This window comes from Thamnophis sirtalis, unplaced genomic scaffold, assembly GCF_051295495.1.
Source record: "Thamnophis sirtalis isolate CommonGarterSnake01/CBP01778 unplaced genomic scaffold, rThaSir2_p1.2 scaffold_2, whole genome shotgun sequence".
Taxonomy (NCBI): domain Eukaryota; kingdom Metazoa; phylum Chordata; class Lepidosauria; order Squamata; family Natricidae; genus Thamnophis; species Thamnophis sirtalis.
In genome coordinates, this window is record NW_028261382.1 from 14272270 (window position 1) to 14292797 (window position 20528).

Below are 20528 nucleotides of genomic sequence, written 5' to 3' on the forward strand. Positions count from 1 at the left end.
TCTGGATATTTGCAAGATACCAGATCTGGTAGTACTAAACATACCTCATTTGCACTATTTGTTTTCTCTTTCTCTCAGCTGAACTTTCCTCATAGGAGTGTGTTAATGAAATTCTGGGATTGGAAAGAAACAATATATACCCTATTAAATGCCTAGAAGATAAATAAATGAACTTCACCAGATGCTGCAAAGTTTCAGCAGCTGCCAAGAAAGTCTGATCCCAAAAAAATGCAACCTGCTTCAAAACAGGATGTAAGTGCTCAATCAGGTAGGAAAAGTCATCCCTACAGTACTACCACATCTTATGCAGATAGAGTCTTAGTTTACTGGACTTTCATCCTGTCAATTTTACACCCAGGAGATTCTCCTGGATTCCTAGGAGAACAGCAATAACATGAATTTTATTTCCTAAAGAGAATCAAATAAGAACACAGGTAAAATTGTTTGAAGGAAGGCTTTTGTGGGAGATGACCAGCTGAGCCTGAGGGAGGGGTCAAATGTGTCATCAGTCATGAGTCTCTTCATGCCAACAAGAAATCTAAGTCTAGCCCACCTTGAATTCCATTTACTCTTATCTACCACCAAATTTCCTAAACTGTTAGTAGTTTCAGATTAATTTCAAGTGCCACTTAGATATTCTACAATTCCTAGAAGCTGTGGGAGATGACCAGCCTAACCCTGAGGGTCAAACACATGATCAGTCACGAGTCCCTTCACATCCACAGGAGAGCTAAGGCTAATTTGCTTGGATCCTTAGTAGATGTTTGTTGTGCTCTCCAAATTCATGGGACCTAACCCTAAGTGGATTTGCACCTTAAGGAGTTTATCCCATGTATTTTACCAGGAAACATGGGGAAGGCAATCTTGAAAAGTCAGAGTCTTCTTAGCCATACCAATGCACTATGAATCTAATGGTGATGTCTGTTTTGCTGTCTGAATTCATGGGGACCAACCCCCTAACCCTAAGTGGATTCCCCCCCACCATGGGATTTTCCCACATCTTTTGCCAGCAAACATGGCTAAGGTAGTCTCAAAAACCCAGAGCCATCCCAAGCATCGGAATATTCTCAATTTATCCTTTGCACAATCCTGGTATTATCTCCAATTCCCATCACCCAAAAGTGGGAGGGAAGGAGGGAGTGGATAACCCTGTGATCTGAAGTGATATTCCTTCCACGTCTTTTTGAAAAAGCTACTCATAAGGAGATTTTGCTAAGAACATAAGTAGCAGCATTTGGATCTTTCCCACCGAGGCCCAGCCAGATGCTACTGAGAAAGCAAATGCAGGGCTTAAAAGCAACAATTGTTTAAGTGTAAATGTATTTAAATAGAACCAGGAGATAGGTTGGAAGTAAGATCAGCGAAAATGACAGATACTTGAGAGCGTGCAGGATGATGCATTACAGAGAATCCATTTTTCCTTAGTATGATGTCGTATCGTAGAATAATGAATCTTAAAAAGACAGCAGGCTCTAATTTCAATCAATCAATCTCAAGCCCTAGTGATGGGTGAGTTTTTTTGTTGTTGTTCTTTTTCTTACTTCCTGTTCTGACCTCGGCTTCCCAAGAGCATGAAGCAACTCATCCCGACAAAAAACCCTTTTATTAATTTACTGTGAATGCTGCTCAATCACATCCAACAAAGTCTTTCAATTCAGGATTTACAGTCACAGACCTTATCTGGCTTGGAGAGCTGACAGGCCGATATCTGCAAAACTTGCCAAGGAGCCTTGGAGAGTCACAAGCCAATTAAGCGAACTAATTGTCTCCTGCAAACTCCACTCCCCTTTTGCTCCTCTTTTATTTCCTCTGGGAGAGCCATTCATCGTCCACCTGTGGCCTTACTCCCAAGTCAACCCCTGTTCTTTAGCTGTTCCCTTCGTCTAGCAACTCTGCGCATGCGCACACCAGGAACAGGCTCCAGCTCTTTGTCTGCCTCATTGATGTCTGATTCTGAAGGCAGCTGATAACTAACATATAACTCTGCCCCCCTCTCTGCCTCTGACACAGTGCCCTCATCAGAGCCTTCCCCAGACTCCAGGACTGGCTAGCCGCTGGCAGGCCACAACACTTCCTTCTTTAAGCTACTAGTTCCCTCTTTGGTTACCCCAGAGAATATTCTGTAGCCAGATACTCTCCAGGGGGGGAAATAGCAGATGCTCTCATCCTGCCAAGGGACTAGAGTGCACCAGTCCATTTTGCTAGTGCATAACAAAACACAGCTGAAAAGCCGGAGGCCACAAGTAGACTTTGATTCTATGTGAATGAACCTTTTCCAGCCTGCTCTGCTGCACCTGCTTTGCCCATGAAATATTTCCTCACCCTTTTCGAATGAAGCTGTGAATGATAAAATGTCAACTTACAGGTATTATCTTCGGGGTTTTTTACCAGCTGGCTGGTCACTGCAGCATCCCTAATGGAACAAGGAGATGCGTCTGCTCAGAAAAGGAGCCTTCTGAAGGGTTTAAGATAAAATTAAGGCCAAAATGGTTTTGATAAGGTCATACACAGTTCCGGCCGAGCTAAACAATCACTGCAACTGACTTCAGTTCTGGCTCTGAGGAAAAAGAAAACTAACCAGAAATCTGAAAGGTTTCCTCTAAGGCTTCCAATCTTCCGGAAGGTTCATTTGATCCTAATTCACTTCTTTAAAAAAGGATCTTCTGGAGCTCATGATCTCATCAGAGCTTAACAGGAAATTATAATGTCAATATGGGTTGAACTGCGTCCAACTTTCCTGAGCTATTCTCAGACATCTATGGTTTATCGTGGACTAGAGAGGATCAGAAGAGGGTTTTATCCATCCAGGCAATGGGTGATACACCTCCAGAAGTTGTGCAACATAACAGCATAGCCGGGGGGGGGGGGATCCTACTGGTTTAACAACCGGTTCACTGAGCGTGCTCTTTGCCTGCCAGACGTGAGCTGTGCGCGCATGAACAATTTATCAAAATCTCACCTTCAACATTACTGCTGGTGAGGAAAACAGCTGAGGCGCAGCAATCCACTCTGCTTCAGAAAAGGAAATATAGGTGAGTATAACGCAGGGGCAGGTAGGTAGGCCCAGAGGTGGTATACTGCCGGTTTGCACCAGTTCGAGTGAACCGGTAGTGGTGATGGCATGAAGCTCTGCCCACCCACCCTGATGTCATCACGGACCTTCTGCGCATGCCCAGACGTGCATGCTCCCGCTACCGAACAAGTAGTGGAGAGAATAGCATACCATTATTGTGCAGGCCCACTTCAAAGTCGGAGCAAACCAGTTCACTCCTAGCTGAAAGTTGGAGATGCAGTTCGCCCGGACCGGTCTGAACTGATACTATCCCACCCCATACCCATTTTTAGTGTGTATTTTCTCAAATTACGTTCCTGCTTTAGACTCAGAGTTTCCTTACCCAACTGCAGCTCTTTCTCCTGCCTCTCAAGGTTATTTTCATAGCCTATTACCAGTTTCTACTTTTCTCATTTTAAGAGCACAAGAATGCATTGGCAACCATGGTGCCAAGTGCTATTCCTGCTATCTGGCTCCTGGCTGGCTTAATAAAACTGAAGTTTCCTGTCCTGCTTGAAGTGGGGAGGATGGGGTGGCATAAAGGAAGGGCAATTCCAGGTCTTTCTAATGCAACTACGGTGTGTAATCTTTCCTCTTAGGCAACTCTGAAGCATCAGTGTGCCTGATCCTTCTTTGCCTCCCAATGGTTCCAAACGCCACCACCACCACCAATTAACGTAACAAGTTTTTGGTGTTTCACGTGGTCCTGAGCCCTGAACACCGACCTGACAATGGGTGGGGTGAAGACTCAGAAAAGATGACATTAAGTTAATTTGGATCTACAAATCAATCCTGGGTTTTATGGAAAGGAAAGGCTGCATCAAGGGTATCAATCATGCTCTGGTCTTTCCTATGACAGGCAACTGCAGAGATTAGGACTAGAAATAACAGGTATAAATTGCATCTGGATGCCATTTAAATATAAACTTTCCTGACAGTGATATTCAATACCAATACAATATCAATACAATAGTGGAAAAATCCATTTATGCAGGTCATGGATTCTCCATTTCTGGAGAAGCTGGACAGTCACTTCTAAAGTATGGTTTAACTGGTTTTTATGCATTTTGGGTGACATTGGACTGGATGATCTATGTAATATTTTCCCATTCTGAAATGAAGCATTGCAAGAAAATACATACATACATACATACATACATACATTCACTCACACTCACACACACACACACACACACACACACACACACACACACAGGTCTGTGTATGTGTTTGTTCCACCATATCTCTGGAACGCCTCAAGCAATTTCCACCAAACATGGTATATAGATCACTTACTTCCTGGAAACAAATACTGTGGGGGTAAGACACCTCTAACACCCCACAGGGTGTGTGTTCTGTTAAGATACAGCCTGTTGTGCCTTAAAATGGCTTCTACTATACAGTTCAGTGGAGTTGCCATGGTAAGGGTTTCACAGTACTCCAGAAGGGGGCTCCCTCTGGTAAAGGGGAAAATCCAACGTTAGAAATTACATTTGGTGTGGACATTTCCCCCCATAAATAAATAAATACGTGGGTGAGTTATCAGCTTGATATTTTTTAAAAAGATCAGCAGCAGAATTTCATCCCCCACCCCACCCTCACACATATATTCTATTTGGGTTTCCTTGATTTTTCCTCTTGATTTTTTAATAAAAGGTCCAATGTTCCTCTGGAATAATTCTTTAACATTTGCTAGAGAGCAGTTCTCCAAAAGTATTTTGGTGCCCTTCATTGGATGCGCAGTTCAGCTACGCACAGCTACAGAATCTCCATCCCCCTGACAACACGTTCTGAAATCTTCCCTCTCCATTTCCTTAAAATTGTTTTTGGAAAAAGGAATTGCTTTGGGTTTCATTCTAAATCACATTCTCTTTTCATTTACTGAGCTTGAATCTGGAGTAGAAGCTCATCTCTTCCCAGGAAGGCAAACACAAAGGTTGGACATGATTTACAGCAGGCATAGCCACCAGCTGACATGCAAGGAGGGGCTTCATACTTTTCCTATGAAGTAAATTATAGCTTTTTCAAGGCAGCATTAGCTGAAATATGCTGAGTGAACAATCAAGCCTGTCTTTTGCTAGCTCAGCTCCCTTCTAAAGGATAGCAGGAGTGGAGAAGGGATTTTGAATCTGTATAATCATGCCTATCCATAACTAATAATCATAGCATTGCAGGTGTGAAATATGGAAACAAGAGTTGCAGTTTTTTAAGGCTATCTGATCAAAGGAGTCAGGGATGGTTACAGGTGATGAGAGTTGTATGCAAATAAATATAAAAAGTACAAGGTAGATAATGGAGTGGTGTGGTGGCCTAGAGGTGTTGCTCACAATCAGGAGGCTGTGAGTTCAATCCTAGGTAGAGGCAGATGTTTCTCTCTCTAGGCACAATGAGTATATATCTGCTGAACAAAACTCCACATTGGCAACAGGAAGCCATTAAACACTCTGCTAGCTCCATGAAGTTGCTGCCAGACTCTACCCCGCAAAGGATTATGGGGTTGTTAAAATATGATGATGAGTATGATGTAGATGATGGATGAACAGGACTGCATTGTTACTGTGATTTTTGCATCTAGCCTATTTAACTTCACACTCTTTTTTCTGAAGGTTCAAATGCTAAAGGATTATAACAAAAAAAGCAAGCAAGCTAGAAAGTTCTAAGGAAGTCAAGTCAGAGTTCTCCAGAGCACAGGACAGCAGTGATATATTCAACTGATTCTCAAGCTCAAATACTTGCAACCAGAAGAATCAGGAGTGCATTCAGTCTGTTAAGTCCAATCGTCAGGCAGAATATAGTTCATATGTTTAACCTACATTTCAATCCAGAAAAGAAAAAAAGACCACCCTGCCAAAAGCTGCTACAAATGCTCTTTTGGTGTCTTCCTTTCCAAGGCTTTCATAATTTAGCTTTAACATTTCACCCAAAATTTTGTTATAGTTACTCAAGATCCATCAGAGTATTTTGGGAGCAGGACTCAATTCTAAGCAGACTCTGTCAGAGTTTGTTGCAAAAATCAAATCCAGAAGCACACACAGATAACTGATTCAGCAGGATTCATTAACTTCTTTATATACACAATAACACATGAGTAAATGAATAATACCAATAGTAGATTCTCCAATGTTGTAGTAGTTACAGGCAAAACACAGGAAGAGGACGGATTGGTTTCAGTTCAGAGTTCAGAGGTTAGCAAAGCTAAGCCACACCCAGACTTCTTATTTAAGTTTCTGTTTCCGAATAAGACTCATTGGCTGACTTTGTTGCTATGCCTATTCATTGGCTGACCTTGTTACCATGTCTCTGCCAGTTCATGAATATTCTGACAAAGTCATGCTGACCACATAACCACAGAAGCATCTTTGGACATTGCTGGCTCCATCAGCTAGGAAATGGAGATGAGCATTGCCCCCTAGATTCAGACACAATTGGACAGGGGAAACCTTTACCTTTATATTTTTTTATCTTCTACAAATAACCCCAACAACCCCTCCATCCTGGCTTTGAGCCAAGGCTTTGAACTGAGGCCTAACCAAAGATTATGTCTGACCATGTATCTTCCGCGTCCTTATCTTTGCCTCTAGGATGACCTTGAATATGGAGCAATTGAGTGAGACCTAATTTATTATCTGATCTTATATCAACCAAAGGGTAAAAACCACATTTTAGGGAAAGTGGCATCAATGCCCCATATTGAATCAACAGAAATTATAAATCCTCAAAGCTTACAATTTCTTCATTTGTATTTCATTCTGGGTATGTAATAATGAGGTGCTTACAATGCCAATAATCCATCTCTCCTTGAGCAGCTTGCAAAACATGTACTATACAACATGGATGAATGTCTTCTGTAGCCCTTTACGCTGCATGATTTCTCTCCTTCTAAAAGAATGTTTAAAACAAATCCTCTTTCATTAAATTGAATGAGAACTGGTATGGAAAAAAACACTAGCCCCAGAGCATCCAACCACGAAAAGAAGGGGAAACTCAAATACACAGAGCTGATTTATCTAAATAAAATTGGAAAAGAAAATTAAATCAAGAGATATGGACGCTTCAAGCTTCCTTTCTTTTTTCTCATAATGTAAACCAGCAACATTATTTGAATGCTAATTCAAATGAACTCTCGTGAGGAAGGAAGAGAGGAGGAAAGAGAGGGAGGGAGGAAACAGAATCAGGGAGGGAAGAAAGAGAAGAAGAAAAAAGAAAAAGAAAGAAAGAGGGAAGGAGGGAGGGAGGGAGGAAGGAGGGAAGGAAGGAAGGAAAGAAAGAAAGAAAGAAAGAAAGAAAGAAAGAGGGTGGGCAGGATGGAGGAAGGAAGAAAGGAAGAAAGGAGGGAGGGAAAGAAGGAAAGAAGGAAAGAAGGAGGGAGGGAAGGGGAGAGAGGGAGGCATGGAGGCAGGGAAGGAAGGAAAGAAAGAAAGAAAGAAAGAAAGAGAAAGAGAGAGAGAGAAAGAAAGAAAGAAAGAAAGAAAGAAAGAAAGAAAGAAAGAAAGAGAAAGAAAGAAAGAGAAAGAAAGAAATCAGACAGGCAGCTGTGCGTGCATAATTGTTGCTCATCCAGCCACAATTTCTCTGGGCATTTCTCAGTTGTAAAGTGAAATGAAGCATCCCATGCACATTTGTAAAATAAATGCAAAAGCAGACAAGAAAGGTTCTTTTGAATTTCCTTTAAAACCTGGCTACCTTTTGATTGTACATGATCCTTGCTTGCAACAGTGACTCTGCAGTACAACTTGGAAAAGCTTTTTTTTTTAAAAAAAATGGGTCAAGTCAGATGGAATTGTACCAGTGGGGGGACGAGGGAGGTTAATGAGAAAATAGGAGGATTAAAGAGGAATCCCCCTGAGAATCTTGCATCTAAATCATTTCACAGTCTAAAGTTACTTGGGGAAACTTAAGCTTAGCATTTGAGTTAACAAAATCCTGTTTGGTTTTTATCAGGTCGGGTTTGCATCAGGTCGGGTTTGCTCATTTCCACTGTCTAAGGTAATGTGGGAATCCTATAATGCAAAATGACTTCCTCTAACTGGGCTCAGTTCCTAGATTCTTATATGAATGTTTCTATGCAATTTTTCTTGGCAGAAATATAGTTACTGCACCCCAAGAAGATTTGTGGATTTCTATAGGAGCCTGAACTCTCTGTTGTTGTGTCCAACCCATCGTGACCCCATGGACAATGTTCCTCCAGGCCTTCCTGTCCTCTACCATCCTCTGGAGTCCATTTATGCTCACACCGACTGCTTCGGTGACTCCATCCAGCCACCTCATTCTCTGTCGTCCCCTTCTTCTTTTGCCCTCAATCTTTCCCAGCACGAGGCTCTTCTCCAGGGAGTCCTTCCTTCTCATTAGGTGGCCAAAGAATTTGAGTTTCATCTTCAGGATCTGGCCTTCTAAAGAGCAGTCAGGGTTGGTCTCCTCTAGGACTGACTAGTTTGATTGCCTATGTGCCTTCAAAGAAAGAATTCTACCATTCAAAGTAAGCCAGGTCAATTCATGTTGTGTCTTTTTCCTTGTCTGTCTGTCTTCCTTTTCCCCAAAGTCACACAGGCTTCTGTTTTTCTTTCTCATTCTAGAGGAGCTTTAGAGTACCTTCCATATTTCTTTTTTCAGATTAACTTTCTAAATATTTGGAATAAAAATAGAATTGTGCTGCTCAACAACCTTAAACACACTAAGGTAGAGTTTGACCAAACCTGGAATAAGCCCACAGAGCATTGCACTGCACATATGGTAATTCTTAAAGCATGACGATGCAGCTGCCAAATGTTTGCTACCCTTAGGGAGCTCCAAAGCTGGCTGTGCTCTCATTTTTATACAAGCCTGCACTCCATCATTGGCTGGAGGAGACAGCATCTGTTCAGCTGTCAGAGCCCGGCTGTTGCCTACTAGAAGCAAACGTGTGAATTAACACTACATGTAAATATTAGCAAAACATGAATTCTGAAGTCAGCTCCTGGGGTTGGACATTGTTTAATGAGAGATGCTTTCCAGCAGAGGCATAACAATACATATGACAATGGCTTATTCCTGGGACATGCAAGAGGTATAGGATTCTTGCTACCAATTTTTTAAAGCATGAAGTGAGATGAAGTTTGTACATCTACATACATCAGGGAGGAGTGTGTTGGACAAGAAATTGTGCCTTGGATTACACAAACATCTCTTCCCCACACCCAACACACACACATCAAGCTCTCATACTGCCGGGAGGGATTCTACTCCATACTGAAGGCTGGATTTTAAGCAGAGAATTCACACCTATAATTCTGTTGTAATTCTAAAATAATTTAGGGAGAAACCAGAGCAGAGGCTGAGAATCTTTGCAAATTTCATGCAGGGCATCTTGATGGCATCACCAACATATATTTATTAAAGGTAAAGCTAAAGGTTCCCCTCGCACATATGTGCTAGTCGTTCCCGACTCTAGGAGGCGGTGCTCATCTCCGTTTCAAAGCCAAAGAGCCAGTGCTGTCCAAAGACGTCTCCGTGGTTATGTGGCCGGCATGACTAAACACCAAAGGTGCACGGAACGTTGTTAAAATATATTTATTAGGAACATTTATCTGACCATCCAACTCACTCACGGTGACTCCTGATCTTGTGCTAGCTTGCCAATATTTAGACAATCTTACCCTAATATTTTGTGAATCTCATGCAATAGTGTCAAAAGTTAATGAGGTATTGCATGATTTTTGGCCATGTTTGTTTTATTTATTTTTTAATTTTACCATAATTGAAAGGAGGATGCCATTTCATGTGGAACAAATATTCTGGCCCATACAGACCCATGTTGCTAGCACTTCTCTTAAATTATGTGATAAAGATAGCCGGGTCACTTCTGATTTCAAATATAAAGATGATCCTTTGAAAAATCTGCTGTCATGCTCACTCAGGCACGCATATAACTGTGGTTTAGTAACTTCATTAATATTATCCAGCAATTCCCTTCACCAAAATCCAGAACTGTCCCAATTAAATCCAGCCATGAGGAGACCAATGTTACTCCACAGATCAGTAGCCCAATAGTCCACAAAGCATTTGAAATTTGTTCAAGCAAAATAACTCCACCAGCATACCCCAAAGACAAAAAATACTGGGGAAAAAATACACACTTGGCTGGAAAATATGATAAGGCAATGAATAGATCTGAAACCCGAGACATTTTTGTTGAGCATGCTTCCAGGAAATTATACGGGTAACATATATTTGGCTCTACACATCCTAACAGCAGCTAGGATTGCATATGCACAATGTTGGAAAAACCCAGAAACTGCAGGTGATATTATAATTTAAAAAATTCTGGAATATACAGAGATGGATAGGTTAACCCTAAAAATTAAAGGAAAAGAAGATTTGGACTATTTTTTAACATGGGGACCAGGGGTGAAATCCAGCAGGTCCTGACAGGTTCTGGAGAACCAGTACCCAAAATTTTGAGTAGTTCAGAGAACTGGTATCGGAAATTTTGAGTTCGGAGAACTGGCAAATGTCAGCTCTGGCTGGCCCCAGAGTGGGGTGGGAATGGAGATTTTGCAGTATCCTTCCCCTGCCATGCCCACCAAGCCACACCCACCAAGCTACACCACGCCCACCAAGCCACACCCACAGAACTGGTAGTAAAAAAATTGAATTTCATCACTGATGGGAACTATTCTATAAATGGTTAAATGACAGGTATTGAGGTTAGAGGAGTGGAATTAGGTGAAACATGGTTTATAGGAGAAAGAAAAACAGATGAGTAAATATTGTTTGACAGTTATATAATCGATACTATAATGGAAGATAATATATGTTATAATTGATGTTATCGCACATTTGTTTACATATTACCACATATTTGTTTATATATCTATCTATTCTATATCTACATCATCTACATCTACATCTATCTATCTATCTATCTATCTATCTATCTATCTATCTATCTATCTATCTATCTATCTATCTATCTATCTATCTATATAATCTATCTATATATCTACATCTACGTATCTATATCTATGGTCATAATGACGATGATGATGATTTGTATGTTTGTATGTTAACACCTTGGACACCTAGAGAACACACTGCTCAACATAATAAGGAAAAGTATGATATAAAACAAAAAAAAAATTAAAAAATAAGTCCACCAGACAAACTTAAATCCACCAAACAAAACTTAAATCCACATCCAAGAGAGTTCCTGAGGCAAGAGAAATCCAGTATTTCCAAGACATGATTTGATTCCAAACATGGTGTCAATCCAGAGTGAGGCAGGAATCACGATGACCAGAAAATACATAGCTAGCAATGCCTCCATTTGTTCGCAATGATAACTAACTAGCTTCCGGTGCAGCCCATCAAAATGGGTGGGGCTTTCTCACCTGGAGTAGTCTGGCTGACCTTCTCTGCTCCTGCCTATTCTCTGCCCTACATGTTTTCGGATCAAGTAGAGAAGGAGTTCCTCCTCCTCTTCACTGGCCATCTGCCACTGCAAGCTTTCCCCAGCTGAAGCCTCAGCCAAATCCCTTCTGGACAGTTGTTCAGAGCCATCAATCAACTCAGTTCCTGATGTGCCAGGAATGGGCTCATCCTCCCCTGAGCTGACATCTAAGGAGGCATCTGGGGAGTCGTCCAAGGGAGACATCACAGAAAAACTGCTAATTGGATAAAATGAAAGATCATCCAATGTCCCTCAGGAAAAAAATCTAATCTAACCCACGTGACCCTCAGAATGGCTAGAGGAGCATAGCTGAATTTGGCCAGTTATTAAGGGATGCAAAAATATATTTAAATATATACTGGCTGAGCTTTAAAAATAGCGTTATAGAATTGGAAAGGACTTTTGAGATCTTCTAATAGAGGTCCCTGCTCAGTGAAGGATCCACTACAGCATCTCTCATTGGTGACCATCCAGCCTGTGTCTGAAGTCCTCCAGTGAAGGAGAACTCATCTGTATGGCAATCTCAGAGTGTTTCACCTCTACTATTCCTAGACTATGAAATGGCTTTTCTTGTTTATCTAGAATCTTGGATTTCTAAGGATGATGTTGAATCATTTGATTAAATTGAGGTTTCGAAGAGAAAGTTTTCCATCTGTTGTTCCTAAAAGGAAGTTAGTCACACTAAAGAAAACAATTGGATTAGGGCAGCAATGCAATAAAAATAGAAAAACAAATCCAGTTTGTCTCCCTTTCTCATGATGTCGGCTTTAACATAAGCATTAATGCTGCTGTTCGGGAAAACAGGGAACTAAGGAGAAATTTCCTGATGGAACAATTAATCAGTAGAACGACTTGACTCCAGAAGTTGTGGGTGCTCCAGCACTGGAGATTTTCAAGAAGAGATTGGACAACAATTTGTCAGAAAAGGTATGGGGGTTGGACTAGAAGACCTCCAAGGTCCCTTCCAACACTTTTATTTTGTTCTTCTGTTAAAATGGTTTTAAAGGGAGGTCAGTTATAGCTGGTAATGTTATTTCCCCTCTCCCCCAGTAATATGCGCCATCCAAATGCATTTAACTCCACATACACCCTCTTGAGACAAATATTATGCAGTGCTCTGAAAATGTTTCAGAAGAGTTTCTCAAGACAAATGAGTTGGCATTTGCAAGAATTTGCAATCAATGTTGTTTGGTTGTTTTGATCTTATCTAAAAAAATATAGAAAAAACAATCCTGGCCCACCAACTACTTGGGAGGTGGAGAAATAGGACAAAGTGCCTTGAGCCAATTGCTGAAGAGAGGAAATTACTGACTGACTGACCGATGTTGTGGAAAGTGATAGCTTTTGGTGAAAATATGGGAAAGGAACATGTAGAATCTGTTTTCTGACCTGCTAGTTGTTGTTGCTTTTTCCAGGAAGATGAAGTGATTAGAGCAGTGAAGTTCACAACTGAAAAATGGTGATTGTTATTTTCTTTTGAGGAAAAGCAACTGTTTTCTAAAAGACATTGGGGCAGCTGCAGACGGATGGCATCAGTGTTCCATTACAGATGTCACAACTTGTGGTTAAACCACATCCCTTGTTTGCTTGAACTTTACCCACTCACCTTTTCTTTCCTTATTATTTTCTTTTTGCATATTTCTATCTCAGAGGAACCTTTTTTTCAATAACACACAAGTAGGGTTCAATCAATCAGAATAGAGCTGGAAGGGGCCTTGAAGGTCTTCTAGTCCAACCCGCTGCTTAAGCAGGAGACCCTACCATGTCCAGTCTTTTCTTAAAAGCCTCCAGTGATGAAGCACCCACAACTTCTGGAGTCCAGCTGTTCCACTTGTTAATTGTCCTCACTGTTGGGAAGTTTCCCCTTAATTCCAGGTGGCTACTCTCCTTGATCACTTTCCATCCATTGTTTCTTGTCCTGCCCTCTGGGGCTCTGGATTGTTGTAGATTGGTATAATTTGTTTTTATTCATGTGTTTCCTCCAAACTAGATATGAAGAGGGGTGGTGGTGAAAAAGACCATTATGCTTTAATATAGAGTTTAGAGTTTTATTTCATTTGTATGCCGCCCTTTTCCCTAAGGGGACTCAGGGCGGCTCACAACTCAAACAAGGGAAGGGGGAATACAGACCGCTGACAACAACACAAAGACAATACATAATTAAAAAAGGCAACAATCATACCATTCGAGATAGGGGCAATGATTCTTTAGCCCCAGGCCTGTCGGAACAGCCAAGTTTTAAGGGCTATGCGGAAGGCCTGGAGGGTGGTGAGGGTGCGAATCTCCACGGGGAATTCGTTCCAGAGGGTCGGAGCAGCAACAGAGAAGGCTCTCCTCCGGGTAGTCGCCAGTCGACACTGGCCGGTGGATGGAATTCGGAGGAGGCCTAGTCTGTGCGATCTAATCGGTCTGGTGGAGGTAATTGGCAGCAGGCGGTCTCTCAAGTACCCAGGTCCAATACCATGAAGGGCTTTATAAGTGACGACTAGCGCCTTGAAGCGTATCCGGAGACCAATAGGCAGCCAGTGCAGCTCGCGGAGGATAGGTGTTACGTGGGTGAACCGAGGTGCACCCACAATCGCTCGCGCGGCTGCATTCTGGACAAGCTGAAGTCACCGAATACTCTTCAAGGGCTGCCCCATGTAGAGCACGTTGCAGTAGCCCAGTCTGGAGGTCACAATATTCAATATTCACAATTGAATATTGCTTCAATTCCATTATTTCACCCATGCAAAAGACAGTCTCAAGTGTAGAATGACAAGCTATGGATGATGATCCAGTACGTATTTCCTTTGATAGGTCAACATTCTTGTAATGGCTGTTTTGCTCAATCGGGTAACTCCCAATTCTCCTCAAGCTTCACCTAAGGCAAAATTCCACAGCAACTTTTCTCTGAGGTTATAATGAAGTCTAAATTTCAGAGGGATCAGACTTGTACATTAGACGTTTATGAATTAAGGATGCTCTCATAAGCGATACTGCCTGGAGATGCTCCACAGTGAGTTTAGACACATCTTTTTTAGCTACAATAAATTGGGATGTTAAAGAGGAGAGGGAACTTGGCTTTCTCTAGCAAACTGTGTCAGCTTATAGGTCCGTAGCACCTACCCTTTTGTTTTAACATTTATTCCTTTCTTTGACATGCCTTTCAATGATTCCTTGACACCTGAGCATCTTTATTCCATCTTTTTTGCATCAACTCAAAATCTAGTCTGGCAGCACAATCCTTTAATTGGACTCTGACAGGTTTCCTGCTGCCCTGCCCGCTTAGCTTGGCAGAGATGGGTTTCCGAGGGTTCTGGCACTCATAATTGATTGATATGCATGTGAGCAGCTTGCTCACATCTTGCCAATACTTCTGAGCAATAACGGGCTGTTGATTCTCACTTCTCCCCTTGCTGGAGGGGATGCAAAGAATGTCTCTTCACTAAGCAGCTATTTATGCCAGATGTGGTCCTGGCAGGCAGCTCATGATTGGCCAATACCACGGTTCCAAATGTGATTTCTTGTTGCAAAAGATTTAGAGCCTGGTAAATGCACACTTCAAGGGTCAGCTGTGCTATCGGCCTGAAAATTTGGAAAATTTGGAATCGTTTTTGTGGACTGCAAAGCAAAGACAGGATGTCTGAGGCCCGAAGCTGGAGAGTTTTGCTAGAACGTTGAGGCAATTTCTGAATGGTTTAAAAAAAAAAAGGAGCGTAATCATAGAAAATTAAGGAGGGAGGATTTCTATTACTCCTGAAACTTTATGACTTAAAAAAAATCTCCCTGAATTATCACTGTCTCTAATTTGCATCAGAGTGGGGGGGGACTGCAAGTGAACTGAATGCACAACAATGGAGAGAAGGGGACTTTTTATGCAGGAAAACTGCTCCTATAATTTTAGAATTGCTCCTCATTTCCACTGGACATTAGGAGAAAAGATAATTCACAACAATATCCTCTGCATGGATGCACTAGTATCATCTGGTATTAAAGAAGCCCTCACTGAAAAATCAGGTGTGCATTTTAACCATCAAACCATGCCCATATCACTTGGTATGTGTTCATTCAGCAGCTAGTCTGCACTGCTCGCTCACGAGAATCGAACTTGAGCGTTCACATTACCTTGAAAAACCTTTCTGAAAGCAAATGGAATGTATTAAAGGTAAAGGTTCCCCTTGCACATATGTGCTAGTCATTCCCAAGTCTAGGGGGGCAGTGCTCATCTCTGTTTCAAAACCAAAGAGCCAGCACTGTCCAAAGACGTCTCCGTAGTCATATGGCTGGCATGATTAAACACGGAACGCTGTTATCTTCCCACCAAAGTTGATTCCTATTTTTCGAGTTGCATTTTTACATGCTTTTGGACTGCTAGGTTGGCAGAAGCTGGGACAAGTAATGGGAGTTCACTCTGTTACACGATGCTAGGGATTCAAACCACCGAACTGCCGACCTTTCTGATCAACAAGCTCGGTATCTTAGCCACTGAGACATCGCTTCCCCTGAATGTGTTAGGATGCCTTTTCATACACACCTGCATACACACACCCTTTGCTACAGAAAGATTCCAATGATTTATTAGTTCCCGACCACACCCTGAAGAGAAAGGTAGTGTTAAAAAAATTTCTCCCTTAAAGGTTGTGAATGCATCCCCCTCTTTCTTCATGAATAAATCAGTCCACAACTATCTTGTGATACATGTTTGTACCAAGGGTGTTGGGCAGGCAGATATAATTGCTGCAGAAAATGAATCTCGTCTCTAGGCCTTAGCTATCCATTCATCATACCCTGAAGAATACTCAGGTTTGGCCTTTACTTTCCTGGCCTGAGGATGAAACATTACCCTTGACTTTGAGGACTCAGATGAGATTTCCCTGTGGTTTCTCTTCCTTCTAGCTACACAGGAATGTATAATTTTAGTAATGTCTAAAAAACCATATAAGTACCAGAGTTTAGATCTAGCAATGGGAGAAAGGGAGGGAGGGAGAGGGGGAGAGATGGGGGGAGAGAGAGAGAAAGAGAGAGGGGGCAGAGAGAAAGGGAGGAAGAGACAGACAGACAGATGATGTATTTTTCTCCAAGATCTCACCAGCATTTTGCTCTAACAAACATCCTCCAGTGTGATGATATCCTAGCTAGTAATCTCTATCTCTGCTGTCCAGGGTTCTGAATTTCTAAATCTTTAATATTAAGACCTTCCATTTCAAAAATTCAGATCTTGATACTTCCTCACTTCTTTTGATGTCTTTGGCCCAGATTGTCTACAGGAGCATCTAATTTGTCACAGATTCTCCCATAGTCTTCAATAGGACACCTTCTACAGGTCCCACCACAGGTGTAGTTACAACAACACCTGTGGTGGGACAATGATGGTTTGTTTCCCCCTGTGATAATACATTTGCAGTGGAACCTGCTGTATTAGGACTTGGTCACAGTGTCCATTCGCAAAGCTTTCCTGACCTGCTCCTGAGTTGCCATAGGCTGGGGGATGGGGAATTGCACCTTGCAGCTGCACTGAGGACTTCATACCTCAATCAAAACAAAACACATCCTAGCTGGCTGAAGCCAAGGCCATCTCCACAGAAACCAGTAACAGCCAGAAGGAGTGACAACTCATGAAAGTGCTTCATTGGGGAATGTGACTGATGACACACCTTGGGGGGAGGAGGAAACAGGGTCAGAGGCAACGCACAAACCGGGTGAAGTTAGAGCTGGTTTCATTTGGTCCGTGCCAACATGGCGCTCCTAATAAACAACTGGATTTTTCTTGAAACTTGGTTTGAGGCTCCTGTTTTTATTAGGGCATCAGTCAGAACTCTGACACACAGCTTGCTTAATAAAGTTTAGAAGAAAGGATTGAAAGCTTCAGCGTATTTATTCTAGTTCATGTTACATAAATGTTTACATATTTCTACTGGATGCTGTCTGTGGACATTTGGAAGTAAGCAACATATAAATGTATAAAAAGAATAATAATAATAAACTACCTTTGATTTATCAATCAGATGTGAATACTATCCATAGTCTTTAAAAATGGTGTGAGTGTGTGTGTGTGTGTGTGTGTGTGTGTGTGTGTGTGTGTGTGTGTGTGTATGAGAGAGAGGGGGGAGAGGGAGTGTATTTTCCTTGAACCACTGTGGCAGAATACACAGTCATAAATGAAGATATGTTATACAAAGCAAAAGATGGTAATACCGTGTGATGGAATTGGGAAACTTTTTCTCTCCAAGCTTTTCACAAGCAAATGAAATATTCACTGCATGATCCCAGCCACAAAGAGTTGCCCAATCAGTCTTTTCCTTCTTCACTTTATCAAGTGAGATTTGAAGAGGGGAGGGGGGAATGAAATCTGTCCTATGCTCCATTCTGAAGGATCAATTATTCTGCTGTCCTTCTAAATCTTCCTCTTGTCTCTTTGGTATGATGTGCTGCTAATATCATAATTAAAGAATTATTAGCTCAAAAAAAGGAATTTGCAAAATTCTGTTCATTATTTCTTGGTGATGGAGAGAACGTGCCATGGAAATGAAAGCTATGCCTTGGAAGATGTAAAACTTATTAATGGGTTTTTAGTTTGAGTGGAATCTGAACATAAAATATGCTATAAATGGTGTTAATGAGACATTTAGCATTCTATTACTCAGTATAATAACAGCTAGGTCCAAATAATGACCAGGACATTCCCCCCCTCTCTCTCTAGCAAAAATTCTGAACCAGTTGGAAGGCAATGACCTACACTGTCTACTCTTAGAATTGAACCCCCCCCCCCCCCAAATACTTGGGACAGAAAAATGATGGTATAGCTTGCTTCCTTAAAAGTATTAGGGAGAGAATTGGAGCCATATTATAAACTAGGTTCCATACTAGACAGATCCTGCAAAGAATTTCAACATTGGCAGCAAATCAGGTTGTGTGGTATGGTCAGACATCTACCAAGACCAACATTTGAACTCGAAGTGCACAGGTGATTCCTAGGAGGCCAAACTAGTGGTCTTTTGGATCAAGACTTTGCTTATTGTCCTAAGGCAAAACTACAAAGACAAATAATGCTGAAGCAAGAAGAAGGCAATGACCAAATGACTGCAAGGAATATAAATCCTTCCATTTTCCACCATTCAGTCAGAACTGAAGAAGCTTCTTGGATGAGAAGCGAAAGGTCTTCAAGGAAAAATGAAGAAAGTTCAGTTGCCTCTTGAAAAAGCACCTTTGGGACAATCAATTTGGGACAATCAATAATAATTTACCATTGTTCTTCTCATCCTTCCTAGTACCTATCTCTTCCCACTTATGACTATATGTTGCTTGTATCTTTACAATTTATATTGTTTCATTTGTTTCCTATACGATTTGATTCCTGATTAGTAACCTATGACTATCACTGTTGTATCTTATGATTCTTGATTAATGTACTTTGTTTTTCTTTATGTACATTGAGAGCATATGCACCAAAGACAAATTCCTTGTGTGTCCAATCACACTTGGCCAATAAAGAATTCTATTCTATTCTATTCTACTCTACTCTATTCTATTCTATTATATTCTAAAACGGGATAGGTGCAATTATGTTCAAAATCAGCAGTGATTCTGCATCTCTGGATCCATCAACTTTATCCTTACCATGCCACCCCTTGAAAACAAAAATGACTCAGATTAAGAGAATGTCTGATATCTCTTTTTTCCCCAATTTGCTCCATTGCACTTTATTAGATGATACAGATTCTCCCTCCTCTCTTCCTTCATGCATTGGGACTCTGATTACAACTGTTGACCCCCATCACTGACCCCTTGTTGAGAGATCAGTTGTGGGAAGACTAGACTATTATCTTCCTTCCAGTTCACCCATTTCTAATCAAAGCATCCAATTTTACCCACGCCTACTACAAGCTTTGCTTGTGGAGAAAACAGACTGGATGAATAGGGAGAGTGATGGGGAATGATGCAGGGGGCAGTTTTTGAGGTGGAAATAATAGTAACAGGAGATGCATGGAAAACAGAAGGAAGGAAATATTACTGGTTATTCAGAGGCTAGGTATACATATTGAAGCCATCTCTTATACATGAGCAATCTCAGGATTGATCTTGGAACTAGAATCAATTACCAAGGAGTCTGTGGTCTTCTACTGACTCACTTGTGACCATCAGTGTAGTCCAGAATCTCAAAGAAAATGCTTTCCCATCCCTACCAGTGATGCTTCAAGGCCTCCAGCATGGATACTCTGGCCTTGAGTTATATTCATTTGTACATCATTTTCTAAACTGATTTAGCAAGTGTCTCATTCTCCCCTTTTCTATCAGTCCCAATCAATCAATCGGAATAGAGCTGGAAGGGACCTTGGAGGTCTTCTAGCCCAACCCCCTGCTCAAGCAGGAGACCCTATGCCATTTCAGATATGTGATTGTCCAGTCTCTTCTTAAAAACCTCCAGTGATGAAGCACCCACAGCTTCTGAAGGCAAGCTGTTCCACTGGTTAATTGTCCTCACTGTTAGGAAGTTTCCCCTTAATTCCTAGTTGCTTCTCTCCTTGATTAGTTTCTATCCATTGTGTCTTGTCTTGTCTTTTGGTGCTTTGGAAAATAATTGACCCCATCTTCTTTGTGGCAGCCCCTCAAATACTAGAATACTGCTATCATGTCACCTCTAGTCCTTCTTTTCTCTAGAGTGGATGTACCCAATTCCTGCAGCCGTTCATATGTTTTTATCTCCAGGCCCTTAATCATCTCAGTTGTTCTTTTTACTAAGGATTTATAAAGTGGTACCAATACTTCACATGATTTTGATTCAGTACCACTGTTTATACAACCAAGGATTGTATTAGCTTTTTTGGCTGCTGCTGCAGACTGCTCACTCATGTTTCAGTGATCATCCAAGAGGTGGGTTCCTACCAGTTCGCACCTATTCGGTAGAACCGGTTCATCAAATCTACTGAACCGGTTAGAAGAGGTTCCACCAGTGGACCCGGAAAGCAGGCCACACCTACAGAAGAGGTTCCAAAATTTTTTGAAACCCACCACTGGTCCTTGGATATGATTATTCTACACTATCATACTCATATTTATAAAACTCAGTGC

At 41.5% G+C, this 20528-nt stretch overlaps 1 protein-coding gene across 1 annotated transcript in view; it reads right to left on the reverse strand.

Moving 5' to 3' along the window:
* Positions 1-20528, reverse strand: part of AGBL1 (AGBL carboxypeptidase 1) — a 418457-nt gene that overhangs the window by 210088 nt on the left and 187841 nt on the right. The gene's annotated exons all lie outside the window — the stretch shown is intronic.